The sequence below is a fragment of the Octopus bimaculoides genome, chromosome 11 (genome assembly GCF_046866305.1).
Source record: "Octopus bimaculoides isolate indiv1 chromosome 11, ASM4686630v1, whole genome shotgun sequence".
In the NCBI taxonomy this organism is placed as follows: Eukaryota; Metazoa; Mollusca; class Cephalopoda; order Octopoda; family Octopodidae; genus Octopus; species Octopus bimaculoides.
Genome location: NC_142938.1, coordinates 22,321,793 through 22,335,324, shown reverse-complemented (window position 1 = coordinate 22,335,324; position 13,532 = coordinate 22,321,793). Strand labels below are relative to the sequence as shown.

At 35.2% G+C, this 13,532-nt stretch overlaps 1 long non-coding RNA gene across 2 annotated transcripts; it reads left to right on the top strand.

Annotated features, from left to right (window-relative positions):
• The first annotated feature begins 1,120 nt into the window (after positions 1 to 1,120).
• On the top strand, positions 1,121 to 13,062 carry LOC128249030 (uncharacterized). Of its 2 annotated transcripts, XR_008265128.2 has the most exons (3): positions 1,127 to 3,091; positions 12,156 to 12,387; positions 12,933 to 13,062. It is a non-coding gene; the product is annotated as an uncharacterized LOC128249030 (long non-coding RNA). The 2 variants fall into 2 exon arrangements; XR_016243617.1 differs by lacking the exon at positions 12,933 to 13,062 and having other exon boundaries at positions 1,121 to 3,091; positions 12,156 to 12,806.
• The last annotated feature ends 470 nt before the right edge of the window (positions 13,063 to 13,532 follow it).

Here is a 13,532-nt window from a genome sequence, read left to right as displayed (position 1 = left end):
TAGCGAAATTATTTTTATTTAACCTAATGTTAATCCTCCTCCAACACTCTTCTGATCAAAATGCTCCAACTGTGACCATCATCTCCTTTCCAGACAGAGTATCTAAAACGATATGTCATCCCGTTTTTTAAAGACTATTTGGTGTGATTTGAAGGAGATTTGACTGCTGCTTCTTGTATGTCGAACGTCACACAGAGAAGCTTTCATTGCAATATCTGGTATGGTTGTTTTTAGAGGGCGAAGTTTTCTGTAGCAGTAGTTCGGAACTAAGTTGGACAGATTCAGAGAAGTCTGAAAAGCTACCCTTCTTTATAACCGAACGTGCATCCAATGCTATAGTGACCATCATTTTGCAGTGACCTACCAATCATATTCAACGTTATTTTAGGTAACACAGCCTATTATAGAACATACATTGTAACTCCGAGTTTCATGATAGAGTGATTTACACAACTATCAGGCAAATTACCTTAACCAGTACATGTAAATATTGATGCAAGCTGGAAAGGAAACGTTACGAGGCACAACACTTACGAAATTTGAGAAATTCGAAAATAATAGTGGATAATGGGTGGGAGAAAAAGGAAATATCTAATATGTTATTGAATAAGACTATCTTCAACAAGACAATCACTTGCTATATCAAAGCACTAAAATCTAGTGGACTCAGACAAAATTTTTTTACACTCCAAACCTCCACAATCCCAAATTAAGAAGGGACGCTATTAGATCCTTTGATTTATACCTCCTTTTTCGTTAAACTTAAATTTTATATTGCTAAGAGCACTTTAGCCATGATTGATAAGCATTACTTTGTTAACCATAAATACACAAAATTATTAATGGGAACAATCTTAAATTGAGTAGATGTACTATCAATATAAACAATCTAATAATTTATAAGTACTATCAATATAAACAATCTAATAACTTATAAGTCTTCAAAATTAACTGAAGTTAACTGTTCATACGGAAAACTAATACATGCCCACTTAATTAGCCATATAATGCTGAAGCAGAAGCCATCTCCATTACACTGAGCATTGATATGGTTCATAAACACTACATGAATATGACAAAATAAATTTAAACAATGATACTTTAATCGTATCTTTTTTTTTTCTTGCTTCTGACATGAAAAAGGAATATAACAGTAATTGATGAATTACATTTCGCACCTGAAAGAGCATGCTACTAATTTCAATCTTCTATAAGACCATATTAAGAACGAGAATAAAATATACGATATATAAATATACAAAGATGTGATGTATGAAAAGAGCCTAATACTTAAAAAACGTAATCATGCTGCTAATTACCTGAACACAAGATATGAGATATTTACAAAATGCCGCCACTTTGGCAAGCATTTACCGAGAAAACTGGAATTCATAGTCATTATCTGACTAAATGGTACTAAAACTAAGCATACACACATTTTTCAATTTATTCCTTTTTCTTTCTACATAGCTAAACGAAATTTTACTATTTTGATTTGATATCCGTAAACCTTCTATATGCATTGGATTTAATAACGTCAGCATATATGGTATGTGTGTAATATATATATACGTATGCGGGCATATATACTTAATTACTTGATATTACTGAAATAATTTCAACTCTACTGGATCCCTACACCATTCCTGAACTCAATTCACGTTTGTTAGTCTTTTTTTTTTTTTTTTTTTTTACAACTCCCATATTTAACTGCTACTATTTTCATATCTTTCAATTTTTCTACCCAAAGATAAACAGCCCATGTTATGAGTTCTACTCCTTATAACACTTTCTTCTCAGCACACCTGAAGGGATGCTTTGTATGTCATGAATATTTCAAGATATGTTAGTTAAGTTAATTATTTGTCTGATGTTGCTTAATGAATTATTTAATAAGGCACGAAACTCAGTTACAATGGATATAATTTTTGAACTGTATTACACGCGCGCGCGCGCGCACACACTAATGTACTGAATATTCTATTTTTGTTCCTGCAGTTAACACGCATGCATATATCTATGTATGTATGTATGTGTGTGTGTGTGTATGTGTTTGTGTGTGCGTGTGTTATGTATAAGCTTATACATGCATACTCAGACACAAAATACTTCAATAAAACAAAACTTAATACCTATTCCTACTTTTGTAAATATCTAAATTTACAGAACTATCCAATTCATATGATCGAGAATTTGTCTCACTTTTCCAGGTTAACAGAATTACGTAGCGTTGTATTGGAAAAAAAAAAGTGTTGGACAATAAAATGTAATACCATCGTTTCAATCAGATACATTTTCTTTGATTTAAATGCGCGTGTGTGTATGTGTATACTGAGGAAAATAAGAAATAGACGAAAATTAGTGGAGGTGTACCCATTGATTCTCATGTATTACACAACATCTTTAATACTGTACATTGCACATTGTACAATATTATGCAACACTGCACTATATCACACAAGAGGTGCATGAAATACACACCCTAAAGAGTGGTGTTGGACATTAAAATAAGAGCAGGTTCGAATATCATTCTATAAAAATACATGCCATATGTCTAAATAACAGTATATTGTGCTAATCAACAGTGTTAAAACTGAAATAGATAGAAGTAGTGTAGGAGTGTATTAGTAGCATCTACTGAAGATATGTCTCTTCTCGTAAAAATTGTCGTTTCGAAACCTTGTCATCAACTATGAATCAACCTGTACCAATCAGTTCTACTTATGAAATTCCCTAACCTTTACTAGCCCTTCCAGTACCTTCTCAGGAGATAAGCAGTCCAAGGGTACTGTTCCTGTCTACTAAGACTAAAGAAGAAATAAATTCGAAAAATCCACCACACTACCATCTCTTCCTTTTTTCTTTTCTTTCATCGTCTTTTTTTTTGTCTTTACCGCTGCACAAACACAAATAACTTACACCGAAGCTACACTTTCGATGTTCCGTAGTTTATAATAATCTCTTGTCATGCTTCCACGAAACTAGAACTGTTTCCGGAAGTAAACAACACAAAGCTGCTTTTGCTCTCAAGAAAAGAAGCGCGCTTGGGAAGTAATTACTTATTTGTTTGCTGTATTCAGTAACATGTATGGTGTGTATATTTCAAACTACTGTATACATTAAGTACCATACACAAACGTATATACGGCTTGTGATAGATAACAGCAGCAGTGTCGACAGTCGCAGTACTATCATAACACTAATAAGTGGTTATACATTACATTGAATGAGTTTTGTCAAGCTCCTCATATCGGTTTGTGTGTGTGCATGTGTATATGTAAAGCTATGCTTATTTGTTGTCTGTAGGGAGAAAGAAACAAGGAACTGTCTGAGAGAATGCATGTAATGTGTGCAGGTATGTAAATGAAGGGCCTTTCTGTTTGTATTTGTGTGTGTATGTGTATATATATATATATATATATATATATATATATATATATATATATATATATATATATATATATATATAAAGAAACAAAAACAACAAAGTTCGTCTCTCCGTGTGTGGGAGACAGTGAGAAAAGGGAAAACAAGTCGGAGAGCGTATCTATATGAAAGATGATGCCTGCCTTGTGTGTGAGAGAAAAAGAAGACAATGGTTATGAATATAAATTATATTCGTGAGAAAGAGAGAAATCATGTTTTATGAAATGTACCCAGTATCATGGGGGGGGGGTGAAGAGAGAGAAGTTACTGAGTGTGATCAGAAGGGTGAATGAAATAAGAGGTGAGAAATGTGTTTGAACAAGTAGTGTGTGTGTGTGTATGTGCGAAAGCAAGAGAGAGAAAGAAAATGAAACATGAAAAAAAGAAAAAAAAGAAAAAAAGAATTCATATATTTGAACACTCAGCTGTGTGAAAGACTGAAAGAAAGGCAAGCATTTTTTCAATGGTTCCTCTGAGGAGGTGGGCAATGGTAGTGGAACAGTATCCGTATCATTTCCAGTCCTTTCCCTTCGTCTGAATGGGGAAATATTTTGAATTATTTCAGGTTAGTTTTAATGGCGAGGAAGTGTGTGTGTTAGGGGTGAGGCAAAGTGAACCAACAAATTCCAAAGTGAATCGGTTCTAGAAAGGAAAGTCTGAATGATATATATTTTTTTTAATAAACGGTTTAAGGAGCGAGGATTTAAACATCGTGGGAGTGACATGCGGAAGAAAGGCCAGTGCAAATGGGTTGAAGCTGGAGGTAGTATATCAGCCAAGAAGATGTGAGGTATAAACTTGTTTGAGTCCACCTTCCGATGTATGTGTGTATAGCGCTTCTCAGTTGGAAAGTTAGCTGGAATGGGTGTGTTTAATAGGCAAATGCTTGCTCTTCTAGGGCATCTGACAAGAATTTTATTAGAAGATCCAAAGTTTCTTTCAGTTAAGCTCCCTTCTGTGAATGCTTGAATTCAATTTTTGCAAACATTTTCCAAGATTCCAGGAAATTGTCGAGTCCAGGTACGGCATACCCCACTCTCCAATTACTCCATTTCATAAGGTGTCTGCTCTCCAGTATGTGTGTTTGTTATAAAAATTGGGATGTTAATGGTTATATGATAGGAACGGATATTTGGTTAGCTGGATGTTGGTAGTCTGTTGTTGTTTAGACCCGAGTGAGTCATTATTACGTAGACCAATAATGAAAGGCGCTCCAGTCATGGCTACCCCTTGTTTCTGCCCGGTATTGGCTATCTAGAACTACGACATTTACTCGATCTCTGCTTAAATGCGATCACCTTCTTTGTTCCTAAAGATCAGTAATATATGTTTTATCCATTAATCTTGTTTACATTCGAATATAATGAGCGCTTCTTTCTCTACAGTTTTTGCCCTGCTATCTCGTATAAAATTTCTTGCATAATACGGTACATTATAAATTCTGTTCCATCCCTTTTCCAGAAATGTAATTTGAGGGAGATTTAGCTGATATTTTTAGTAGGTAGAGTGACATCTCGTAGAGTTCCCTACCTCACTCTATAAGTCATGTTTAGCCCATGGCAACATTTACCAAGAAGACCTGTGATCGAAGGAATTACAGCCATAACACCTTCGCCCTTTTTCCCCGCTATACTTATCATATACAATGCATTCTTTATTTATTTTTAACGGTAGGCTGTGAAATGAAGGAGAATTTGGCTGCTATTTCTACTTAACAAGTCGAACAACTGCATAGAGGCTTATTCTGTTGCCTTATAGTGCGTTTGTGTTTGCGCGTGTTGTGTGTATGTATGTGTGTGTGTTTTATGTGTAAGCCCTGTGTGTGTGCGTACTCTTTGTATCAAGTCTGGGTGGTGAATTGGTAGAACCATAAGAGCATTAGACAAAATTCTTTATAGTACTTCTTCCAGACTTAGTGTGCTAAGTTCAAATTTTGCTGATGTCAACTTTGCTTTTCATCCTTTCAGGATTGATAAAATAAAGCACCAGTCATGTATTGGGGTCGATGATATTGCCTAACCTCTCCCTTCATCTGGCCTTGTGCCTAAATTAGAAGCAATTGCTGATAAGCTAATTGTGTATTAAGGCCTTGCTACACTAAGTCATGAAGGAAACTGAAGCTTAGATATTTAATGTTTAGCTTGAACCCTTTACTAAAGACATAAGTCAGGGAATATGAACAGAAGGAAATCCCAAAGGAATGCAGATTTGTGGAAGAATCATCATGCATAATCTCCTAAAATTCAGATTTAAAAAAAGTAAACTCCAAAGCATATGATTCCCTATTTTAAAGTCATTTTATTGAGGTACTAGGTCAAGCAGGTTGATCAACTGAACAGGAGTTTCTTAACAAGCATAGACTGAATACCATTGTATACTATGTGAAGGCACATGACTCAGTGGTTAGAGTGCCAGGCTCACAAGATAGTGAGTTCGATTCCTGGACTGGGCTGTGTGTTGTGTTCTAGAGTAAGACCCTTTATTTCACGTTGCTCCAGTTCATTCAGCTGTAGGAATGAGTTGTGACATCACAGGTGCCAAGCTGTATTGGCCTTTGCCTTTCCCTTGGATAACATTGGTGGCATGGAGAGGGGAGGCTGGTATGCATAGGTGACGGCTGGTCTTCCATAAACAACCTTGCCTGGACTTGTGCCTCTGAGGATAACTTTCTAGGTACAATTCCATGGTCATTCTTGATCGAAGGGGGTCTTTACCCTTTTTACTATGAGCCAGAAATAGGAGTCTCAATGTGGTCATTTAACTTGTTAGAAATACCAATGTAATTTCCCTTCAATCATAACCTCTGTCTTCAACAAGGAAGGAATGCTTTAGATAATGTAATTCTAGATCTGTTGGTTGGCACTTTATGGCAGTACCAACCAACATCCATATCCTCTGGAAAAAGATGAGTTGTGAACATTATTCTCCTGCCTGTATTCTTCTAACTACTTTTACTCTTTATTCTTCTATTTTAGTAATCTATTCTATTTTATTCTTTATAATCTGTGAATTTTATTCCTTCATCATCATCATCATCATCATCATCGTCATTGTTTAACATCTGCTTTACATGCTGGCATGGGTTGGACGGTTTGACTGAGGGCTGGTGAGCCAGAAGGCTGCACCAGGCTCCAATCTGATCTGGCAAAGTTTCTACAGCTGGATGCCCTTCCTAACGCCAACCACTCCAAGGGTGTAGTAGGTGCTTTTACGTGTCACCAGCTCAAAGGCTCGTCAGGTGGTACTGGATTCAACCATGCTCAAATGGTGCTTTTTACATGCCATTTGCACAGGAGCCAGTCTGATGGTACTGGCAATGACCACACTTGAATGGTGTTTTTTACGTGTAAACTGTAAATTTTCCCCGTCTAAAATATTCATACCTTGTCTCTGATGACGGAATACCCAATGCATAGACATGCTAACCAACTTGGTTTATCCCAGAAACAGTTGTAAGACTTCAAGTATTCACCTTACCCTAATTAAATTATTCTAAATGACTTTAGAAGTTCGTTTTGCCATGGTTTTGATTTTTCCTCTAATATGTATGTATATATATATATATATATATATATATATATATAAATATTTATATGCAGTTAAATATATGTCAGGTCAAAGAGTGACTAATGGTTTTGCATCCATGGATGTGAAACCATCGGTCACTCTATGATTAGACATATATTTAACTGCATGTAAATACCTTACTGCTTTATCCTTTAGGGTGTGCTTCTTTTTTGGATATAGATCCACTGACGATATATATTTATATAAAAGTATGTATGTATATATATATTTATATAGAGAAAGAGAGGGGTGCAGGTGTAGCTGTGTGGTATGCGTTTTGCTTCCCAACCACATGGCTCTGGACTGCACTTTTTGGGCAAGTGCTTTTTACTATAGCCTCAAGCCTACCAAAGCCTTATGAATGGATTTCATAGATAGAAGTTGAAAGAAGCCCATTGTATGTGTGTGTGTGTATATATATATAAGTGTGTGTGTCTGTTACTGTCTCCTTGCCTTGACATCATGTGATAGTTATAAACAGATGTCACTGTCATGCAAGTGATGTCCTTCATTTCCAATCTTCTGTGACATCTGGTTACGGGGAAATATTATCTAACATGGAAACAAATGAGGGTTAGTGACAGGAAGGGTATCCAGTTGTAGAAAATTTGCCTTAACAAATTTCATCCAACCCGTGTGAGTATGGGAAAGTGGACATAAGAAAGAAGTTGATAATGATGTGTGTATGTTTGTGTGCATCTATATATATATATATATATATATATATATATATATATATATATATATAAACGAACCGACACAAGAAAAGAACAATGTGAGTACATGGTACATGTAGTGTATTAGCAGATGCTCAGGAGTGGACAGAAAAATGGTTTAACGTTTTGAGCAGATGCTCTTCTTCGGAAACAGAGGAAAGTTCAATAGAAGGGAAGACGGTGGAAAAAATCACCAACGATTCACATGTGGTTACATTTTGAAATGACTGGAAGGAAATGGGTAAAAAAAAGTTCTTTCTAAGACAGGAGAGTGTAAGAGGAAGTATGTGTGGATATGTGCATGCTGCAGATCTGTGTGTGTGTAATAGCACGTGTGTGTGCATATGTGTGTTTATGTGTGTGTGTGTGTGTGGTTTTGGCTGTGTATGTGTGAGTGAACTTGTGTTGCTTACTGTTGTAGGAAGAATTTAGTAGTAGGAGTGGCTGTCTTTTGTGTAGTGTTTCTCCACATTTGCGTAGGGGAATGGTCAGTACAAAGGTGTTTGACTGGCAGTTTGAAGTGTGTGTGTGTATGTGCGTGTAGTTGTGCGTATGTACGTATATATATATATATATATACACACACACACACACACACACACATATATATATACATACATATATATATATATATATATATATATATATATATATATATATATATATATGTGTGTATGTGTGTGTACATATATATGCACGCATTTTTTTATTGTATATTTAGAATGATTATTTAATATGAAAACTTTAACAATGAAAACATTTGCTCAAACTTGACACCTCCTCAGTAACATTATATTTCATTAGTTGGCATGAGAAAATCTGTTTTATAACTAAAAATATCTCTTTCCGCCTTAGAAGTTCATGTTCTCTCTTTATACTGAAGAAACTGTTCAATCTGCTTAGATCAATAATAGTTCTTTGTTTTCATCTTTGAAAATTACTGTTCTTCATTACAATTTATAAGCATTTAAGCCAAATAGATATGTGAGGCAATTTCTACATTGGAAAACAAAATTCCAGGTGGTTGTCTGATATCAAATAATAAACCTGCAGCTCCACAGAATCATTTTTTGTGCCAACATGAGGAGGAAGATTAGTTCTCAGAAATAAAATCTTGGTATTTTCCCAGGCTTTCTTCCAAATCTTCTAATTCAAGAACAATAATATAAGCATAAGCTTGGCTATGTTATTAAAATGTTTGTTTCTTAACCATGTTGTCTAGGTTCAATCCCCCACTGCATGGCACATTCCACCACAACTTCAGCTTCAATGTCTTATGAGTAGAATTTGGTAAATGAAAACCGTGCTGAAGCCTGTCATTTTTATATATGCATGTGTCCATGACAATGTTTCTGTTTACATGGGTCTAAAATTCCAGTGTTGTTTTCATTGTTTCAAGTAACCTGCTTGTTAGCAAAGATTTCTATATTAATCACCAGGATATTTGCAAACTTAAGAATTTATATTAAACCAAATTAATATATTATTGCAATTTCTATAATAATATTAATACACTTTTGCCACTATGGGTAACATCAAAAAATATGGCATTGATAAAATAATTATAGTTCAACTTTTATCAAATTACCTATGACAGCAAAAGTATACTTCCAAAGTTACATATCGTATGACAGGTAACACTATAGTAACAATAATAATAATTCTTTCTACTATAGGCACAAGGCCTGAAATTTTGGGTGAGGGGACAAGTTGATTACATTGACCCCAGTGTTTCAATGGTACTTAATTTATTGACCCTGAAAGGATGAAAGGCAAAGTCAACCTCGGTGGAATTTGAACTTAGAATGTGAAGATAGACAAAATACCGCTAAGCATTTTGCCTGGCATGCTAACAATTGTGCCAGGTTGCTACCTTAGTAATAATAATAATGATAATCCTTTCTATTATAGGCACAAGGCCTGAAATTTGGAGGAAGGGGATAGTCATTTATATCAATCCCAGTGCTCAACTGGTACTTATTTTATCAACCCTGAAAGGACGAAAGGTAAAGTTGACTTTGGCAGACTTTGAAATCAGACAGTAAAGACAGACGAAGTGCTGTTAAGCATTTTGTCCAGCATACTAATGATTCTGCTAGTTTGCTGCCTTTACTCTAGTAATAATGGTTTCAAGTTTTGGCATAAAGCTAGCAATTCTGGAGAGGGGGTAAGTTGATTACATTGACCCCAGTGCTCAACTGCTACTGTTATTGACCCTGAAAGAATGAAACCCAAAGTCGACCTCGGTGGAATTTGAACATAAAGATGGATGAAATGCTGCTAAGCATTTTGCCTGGCATGCTATTAGTTCTGCCAACTCACTGTCTTCTTTACTGTAGTAGTAGTAGTAATGATGATGATGATGATAATAATAATAATAATAATAATAATAGACAAAGCAAAATCCCTGCAATAGCTGAGAAGCTCAGGACTCAAAGCAGAGACTGAAGAATTTTTAATTGCAGCACAAGACCAAAGCCTCCCCATCAGAAATTACCAAAAACATATAATGAAAAGAAACATAACAAGTAACTGCAGAATGTGTGGAGATGGACAAGAAACAATAAATCATACTGTCTCTGGCTGCCCAGTCCTGCCTAAGAAGGAATATATTTGCAGACACAGAGTTGGGACCTACATACACTGGAAGCTATGCCAACACTATGGAATAACAACAGAAAAAAAGATGGTACAAACACATGCCAGAAAAGGTCACAGAAAATAAGAAAGCAACAATTTTATGGGGTATGCCAATACACACAGATAGAGAAATTAAGGCCATGTCAATGATCATGAAGGAAAAAAAATGCTTTCCAATTGATGTATCAATACCAACAGATGACGTTTCTCTAAAAGAAATGGATAAACTTTCAAAATACAAAAACCTGGAAACAGAGGTAACTTGAATGTGGAGTCTAAAAACAGAAACAATTCCTATCATAGTGGGCGCATTAGGTATGATAAAAAAATATTCAGACAAATACATAACAAAAACACCAGGACTAACAAATATATATAACATACAGAAAATTGCACTACTGGGCACTGCACACATCCTACGCAAAACACTTTCAATACAATAACCATAAGAGCATCACAGCAAACCACGGCACATACCCAAGGCACACAGAGCTGCGCTCGGTATTGAAGTGAAAGCACGTTATAAAAATAAAACTACTGAATAATAATAATAATAATAATAATAATAATAATAATAACAATAATAACTTTCAATACAACAAAATCATTTTACATCAATGCCACTTTCTTTTAGGAAATCATGAAAACTTTGAGCAAGCTGTTTAACATAACAACTTTCCATGTTCTTTCAGTAAATTCATAAATATTTCAACATGACAGAAAATAATGCAGAATGCATCGCTCAGTATTGGATACATTTGAGTTTGATTCTAATGATGCTGAGGAATATTTGTACTTTTGGAATTCATAGATAAGGCAATCAGATTAATAAACATTTCACTTCTTTCTAACACATTCACATGAAACTGAAAAAAGTGTCTTCCCTCTTGTGTATGTGTGCATAATAGCTAATATTTTATTGCATTGCTTCATTCACTAAAACCAGTGGCTTTCAAAGAGCGTGCCATTGTACACTGGTGTGTGTTACAAAGGGGTACTTAGAGCCATTGTCGGTGTTTCAAAATACAATTTAAGGCTTTAGGGAAGTCCAAACTAGAGCTCCAGCATTTTGAAAAATATATTATCATAAGTTTGTTGTATTCAAATCATTATTATTACTACTGCTGCCACCACTTCTATTTCACTATGCTTGCATAGGTCAGATGGGATTTATCAAGGCAGAATTTCTACAGCTGGATGCTCTTTCCTGTCACTAACCCTCACCTATTTTCAGGCACAGTAATATTCCCTCGTGACCAAACATATTGTCACAGTTGACTGGAATCAAGGGACATTGCTTATATGGCAAGTTATCCTCGTTTATATCTGTTGTATATACAATGGACTTCTGGGGCTACAGTAGAAAACGCAGTGGGATTGAACTAGAAATCATACGACTGGGAAGTCATCATCATCATTTAATGTCTGCTTTCCATGCTAGCATGGGTTGGACGATTTGTCTGAGGACTGGTGAACCAGAAGGCCACACCAGGCTCCAATCTGATTTGGCAGAGTTTCTACAGCTGAACTTCTTAAATCACACAACTATACTTGCACCTCTGATTAACAAAACAAGATAAACAAAAGCTTTTCTTATGCTTAACAATAAAATAGTTTCTTTTAAAGCTCTCCATGCAGAGAGAAACTATTTTTATATTCAGTTTTCAGTGTATCACAAAGTCAAACAGATTGAGAACCACTGATTTAAACAATCTTGAAGACAATATATATTACTATACATCAATAATAATATTGATACGTGAGTGTAATTTGAGATCATTTTCTTTTCTTTTTTTCTGTATTCAGGTGCAGGCATGGATCTGTGGTTAAGAAGGTTACTTTCCAATAAATGGGTTTCTGGTTCAATCCCGCTACATGACGCCTTGAGTGAGTTTCTTCTACTACAAACCTGGGTTGACCAAAGCCTCATTAATTGACTTGGTAGATGGATTACAATCGACTCCAGTGCTCAACTGGTACTTATTTAATAAAAATGTCACTGATTGAAAAAGCTCATCATACACACACACACACACATGTACGTATATACATGTGTGTACGAGGAGGTGCTGAAAAGTTCCTGGCTTTGGGTAAAAGAAAATAAGGAGGATCAGTTAATTATGATTTTATTCAACATATTCCCCTCTCAGATTCATACACTTATTGCAGTGGTCCTTCAGTTTTTCTAATCCCTGTAAAAGAATTCGGAAAGTTGGACCTTCAACCACACCTTTCACAATACCCTTAAAGCCAGGAATTTTTCAGCACCCCCTCATATATAAGTAATGGATGAAGTATACGTAGAAGCAGAAGTTGATGGGATCAAGAGTGGTTTTGTGTTTTATTTGTATTCTTTTATCTTTCCTACACATCTATGTCACCCTTCTTATAACATGTTATTGTATATATGAATAAGCCCAGGGGGAAAAATAAAAGAAAGGATTATTGTTATTTTTATATTTTGAGGTTGGTGTGTAAGTGGATTTATAGTGTTGTACAAAATGTCTTGTGGTATTTAGTCATGTCACTTTAGGATATGTGTTCAAACTTCATCAAAGTCAACTTTGTCTTTCATCTTTCCAGGGATGGAAAGAGGTGACAAATAAAATAGCAGTCAAGTACTGGAGTTTATATAGCTGAACAAACAGTAGTACAAGAAGCAATAAAATAACCTCACTGGAAAAAATAAATTAATTAAAAATTAATTAAGTAAAGGAATAAAAAGAAGTTTGAACAATAAAATGTCACAGCATTTAAAAGTTTACTGGAAAGTTTTAATTCATTTTCAGTCAATTTCTATTCCATATTCTTTAATATATAAGCACCCGAGACTCATTGTTACCAGACGTTTTTAATAGGATAACATTTTCAATGTTATGATGTTAAGTTGAATAATATAAAGGTCAACAAGTTCATTCTAATGATGCTGAGTTTGTGGGTGGGTGTAGGTCATTAAATGGTGGAGAGGGAAGTGATGATGGTGGTGGTGCTAATATTTGTTGTTTGCCTAAGGTTAGCGTTGTTGATGTTGATGGTAAGGTAATGGAAGGGCTGGTTATTGAATGGTAGTAGTGTTACTGTTATCCTTATTGTTTAGCCCTAGGTCAGTCCTGCTTGAGCAGACCACCTATGATCAAAAGCATTTCAACCACGACCATCCCACTGTAACTAAATTTGGAGAGT